Raw genomic sequence first — 5285 nt, forward strand, 5'->3', positions numbered from 1 at the left:
TTTTTTTGTTTTATTTTGTATGTATAATATTTGTAAAGTTGTTGCAAATTACAATAATTAAATACATTAAAAATATTACTTTAAGTTATTTATTTTATCTGAAAACAAATTTTTGAAATGTTTGCTCATGTCTTTTATTATAATTCTTACATTCCTAAAGCAACAAGTCTCCCATAACTTGTGACCAGTGAAAGCGTAAATCTACTATTAGAACTCTGGAGTCCGTTATTCGAACGTTTGTGTTAGTAATTAATGGAAAAATCGTTTATAGAACGGAAACAATGTATGTTGATTGCCGGTATAATCTATAAAGATATTTTCACTTCCTTGTATAACATTCACTAGAGTTATTTTTTCCCTTTCGGCACGCGCACACGTGTCATTCAGGTATTCAATGATGAGTTTGAAATAATTAAAATCGATAATAAAATGTTTTTAATGTAATATTTAATTATTTTTATTGGCATGTAGCCTAATAATGTAAACTATTATTATTCTAAATGCGCCACTACATACCTATGCGATACTTTTAACCTTGATTGTATTTCAAAATAACAGTATGTTGATATTTTTCAGGACCAGTACGATAATTTATCGTTCCATACTCAAAAGGGTATCGATTTCCTTGAACGATATGGTCATTTCATCCGCGACAGATGCCTCATTGAAATGGAATACGCTGGCAAACTTAGGTATGTGTTAAATATATTTTTAACCATTTATAAAGTGTGAAGTACCTTACATTTGTCATAAAATGTGTTGTACAATGTTAAAATTAAAATTAGATAATAATATCTCCGCATAACTTTTTATTAAGTTTTAAAAATATCTCTAGGTATTTTAAGTTCAAATCCTTTTTTTAACTGTTTTAAGAATTATTTTCTAAAAAACTTACGAAAAGTATTGGCATTACCAAGGTCTAAATTAAATAAAAATAAATACATTTAAAAAAATAACTAATTATTTGTAACAATTATTTAAAAAAAATTATAACCATATTATGAAAAGTCATCCATAAGAATATTACTTTATCTATTATTATTGTATAAATTATAAATACTTAAAATTACAAAAATCTAATAAAATATCTTAAAGTGTTGGAGGAAGAGTGAATGTGATAAAAGCCTAGTTGTGATCACGATGTAACTTTTTATGTTAAAAAATACCACTTTTTAGAAATATGCTGTGTTTAAACTTCATGATATAAATAATAGGAATCAATAAAAAATAATGCGTAATAATTAATCTTTAAGATATGCTATTGTTCGAGATAAAACAAAAACAAAAACTTAAAGACATTTGTATGTTCATTATTTTTAAAGTATTGTTTTGTATTTAAATAATTGCTACAAAAGTCTTATATGACAACAATGTTGATATAATGTTTGTACTTACGTATACTATAAAAGAAGATGGTCGGTTGATTCATAGTTGAAACAATTTTTGATTTGTTTTGATTATTTAACCGTTTAAAATGTAATTACTATTTTAGATCATTGTACCAAAAGGGTCTTAAGTGGTTTACCACATAGCTTCCTCTAAATAAAAATTTTACCACGCACCACGTCTTATAATTGAATTAGAAAATGATTTATTATAGTATGAATAATGGTTCAAGAGTTATTGAATATAACATATTATAAATACTTATATTTTATAAATATACAAAAAATTAATTAACTGTTTTTGTTTTGAAAATATAGTTTACGTGATTTAATGTATAAAGATCTTATTTGATTGCTGATTATTATGATTTCCATTAAAATAGTAGCGTTATATTTTATTTATATTTAAGACTGAAATGTATACTATAATACTATAATGTATGTATAATACTATAATGTATAATAATTTATCGTTTATACATTTAGAAGTATATTATTCATTTTAATTGTCATCTTAATTTTTTAAAGTAATTAAAATTAACCTAAAACCTTAACAGAATCTAAATGTGATTTGTTAAGTTTATTTAATACATTTTTAGTCATTATTATATATATTTTCAAGAAAAAGTTAAACTATTTAATTTCGCATGTTGTAAATATCAATTTTTCAATTTATATTGCATTACGAGATAACAAACTTACGAGCGTTTAATGTAAAAATAGTTTGTATGACGTATAAAATAGAACCTCAGAAATGTACTTGTATATTATACTCATTCAAATGATTAATCGGATATATTGATTGGAATGACATGTTGAAAAGCAACCTAGAATCAAGTAGCAGACATAGATTCCTCGAATTAAGTTAAAACATTTTAAAATCTACATATATTATTACATATATATTACATATTTATTACATATATAATTTGTGAAACTAAATTTTTTTACCTTCATTAATACTTCAGTAAAAATGGAATTTTCTAAGTATTGACAAGTAGATAACCGACTCGTTGGTTTGATAATACTAGTAAATAATTATTTTTTTGTTATTCAAATGAAAATTACTGCTCGTTTATTTTGTGTGGTTATTCAAAATTCTTGATTTTTAAATCTAATACTAATTGGAGTATTACAAAAAAGTAAAAATAGTTTTGTGTTTAGGTTATCTTGTACTGTTATATACTGACAGATATATTTAAACTTTAATACTGTATATAATACCTAGTTGCATTCTGATACAGTAAATGTTATTTTATTGAATTAATGTTCTCTAAAACTACGCTAATGTATTATTATTATACTTAAGCTGTTTTTAAATATAACCACTGAGATTTTTTCGTGTCTTATATAATTTAGTGTGCCGTGATACAAATACATTTACTAGTTATTACAAGAACACGTGAAAATTGTTCTTTTAGTCACTACTACATAATTCCGACATGTTCAATTCCCAGATTTCTCGGTCATTGGGCATAACATTGTGTTAACGGCCCGTGTTTTATTGGTATTTGCTGTCATTGAACTTGTACCGATAAAAACTATTCACACATTACAAATTACAATTGACTATAGTGCAATATGAAAAACGAATAACTAAATATAATATATATGATGTTTTCAAATCATAATTGTTATATATATATATTTTGAAGTAAAATATTTTGTACAAATCGATCAACTGACTAATTTTATTGTTTTATTGTACAATTAACTCAAAAATAAGTAGGTTGTTTATCGTTTCTATTTTTTGTTTGGTTAAATTTTTTAAAATAACCATTAACAAATTAACAAATAAGCAAAAATAACTGTATCACATTCTATACAGTTTGAAAACAAAATATGTGATACCTACTTATATGATTTGTTCTTTTAACACCTACCTGGCAGTTTACGTCTCAAAGAAATAGGATAGCCATTGCTCATACTGACATTCCTAATAATTTTATACAGCTGATTATAGGTTATAGAAATCGTATTATCGGCATAAATATTAATGACTTGAAACCATCACTCTTTTGAATTATGTGTAACTAATCATATTTTATTTTAGTAGTTGGTAAAATAATATTTTACAAATAAAGTTTAATTATTTTATTAATCCTTTGTTTTTTTCAGGCGATTGGTTAAAAATTATCAGCCTAAAAAAAAAGACGAAGAGGAATACCAGTAAGTCACATTACCTATATCATCTTTTCAATAACTTAATCGTGAAAAATACATTTTTAAAATTTAGAATTGATTGGGTCATTTTAAATGAGGAAGTTAAAGGTGTTCTTTTTTCACTTATTTACCTTTTTATTTTTATGTTTTTATTGGTGAAATAGTAAATTAAAAATCTATACTTAAATATATGTACAATAAGTAAATTATTTTAATTTATAACGTCTATGCGTTACATGAGTACTTTTTTGAAATATTCATTAGTAGCACCTCTAAATTTGTTAATGTATAATTAATTGTTTATGTATATATTAATTTGGTTTTTTTTTTTACTGGTTTATCTTTTGGTCAATTTATTTTTAGTCTTCTGGTGGGATCTCCAGGAATCATTATAGAGGGCATTTGAGAAATAAGTGTAATTTTGCTATGAAATTTGTTGTAGAATTGATGAGCAATTTTTTTGGGAGTTTGAATAGTAAGTTCTTTATATGAGTGTTGATAAGTGACGTACCGTGGACATCCAGTAATTAATCGTAAACAAATTGACTGAAAGACTTCAAGTGGTCTTATGTTTGATGGTTCTACTTGTCCCCATATTTTTACGCCAAACGACCAAATGGAAGCTAGAATAGATTTATAGGTGAGTATTTTATTTTTGAGACTGAGTTTTGATTTTAAAATTGGGTGGAGGAGGTGAAGGCGTGTGTTACATTGTTTTATTTTCTTTTGTGTATGATTTTTCCATGTAAGTCTGGTCGATAATTATTCCCTGGTATTTTATTGAGTTTGAGTGTGGCAAATGGTTGTTATTTAGCTTAAGAGGTAGATATTCTTTACGGCTTAGAGTGAAATTCACTTGTACTGATTTAGTTTCGTTTAGCTTGATTTTCCATTGCTTAGTCCATGAGAAGATAAGATTATGGTGATTTTGTACTAATTGTGTTGCAACTTGAGGGTCAAATTTATTTACCTTTACTGTCTGAATAATCCTAATTATAATTTTTGTGTTTTAAATATACATTACCAACAAATTTGTACTATATTATAAATAGGGTCGTGTTTAAGGGGTGATTCGGGGAGGCAATAACCCTCCCTGAAATATTTAAGGGGACGGCAATATTTTTACGGGATTCTAAATAAAACCAAATCGATTTTTTCGTATTCTCAATGGAAATTATAAATTAATAAATAAAATTATTTAAAAATAAATGTTATACCAATATAAAATCATTTATATTATTTAATAGCCTATAACGTTTACATCTAATTAAGAGTATTTTATTTGGCATAGTATTTTATTGAGATATAGGTATTGATTTAATGTTGATTTGTATGGGAACATTCAGACCGACAGGTACTAAATTCATTAAGAATACTATCATTCGTCTTATAAAAGACAATTTTTTATAACTTAATTTTTGTTATTATAACTCAGTTATTATTTTGAATTTGATATTAATTACAAATATTGAGTAATAGTGTTCTGAAATAAGAGAAATAAATTGCGAGTGGCTTTTAATGAATAGTTAGAGACACTTATTTTCGGTTTTACATTTCAGAGAAGAGGGGCGGAAAAATTTCGTTGCTCCTTAGAGGAAAAATATTAAATACGCCCCTGGTTATGTAATATAATCATACCTAACCTAACCCTAATGTATGAAATCCAAATAATATTTTACTTATCAATTATTTCTGTATATGTTTTATACTCGGTTCTACGTTACAAAAAAAAAAAAA

General features: G+C 25.2%; 1 long non-coding RNA gene across 1 annotated transcript; it reads left to right on the forward strand.

Annotated features, from left to right (window-relative positions):
• Positions 1–567: 567 nt before the first annotated feature.
• LOC112681331 lies at positions 568–4713 on the forward strand. The gene is made up of 3 exons (XR_003148386.1): positions 568–692; positions 3504–3554; positions 3991–4713. It is a non-coding gene; the product is annotated as an uncharacterized LOC112681331 (long non-coding RNA).
• Positions 4714–5285: the final 572 nt, after the last annotated feature.

This window comes from Sipha flava, unplaced genomic scaffold (genome assembly GCF_003268045.1).
Source record: "Sipha flava isolate LNK unplaced genomic scaffold, YSA_version1 19000_pilon_pilon, whole genome shotgun sequence".
Classification (NCBI taxonomy): domain Eukaryota; kingdom Metazoa; phylum Arthropoda; class Insecta; order Hemiptera; family Aphididae; genus Sipha; species Sipha flava.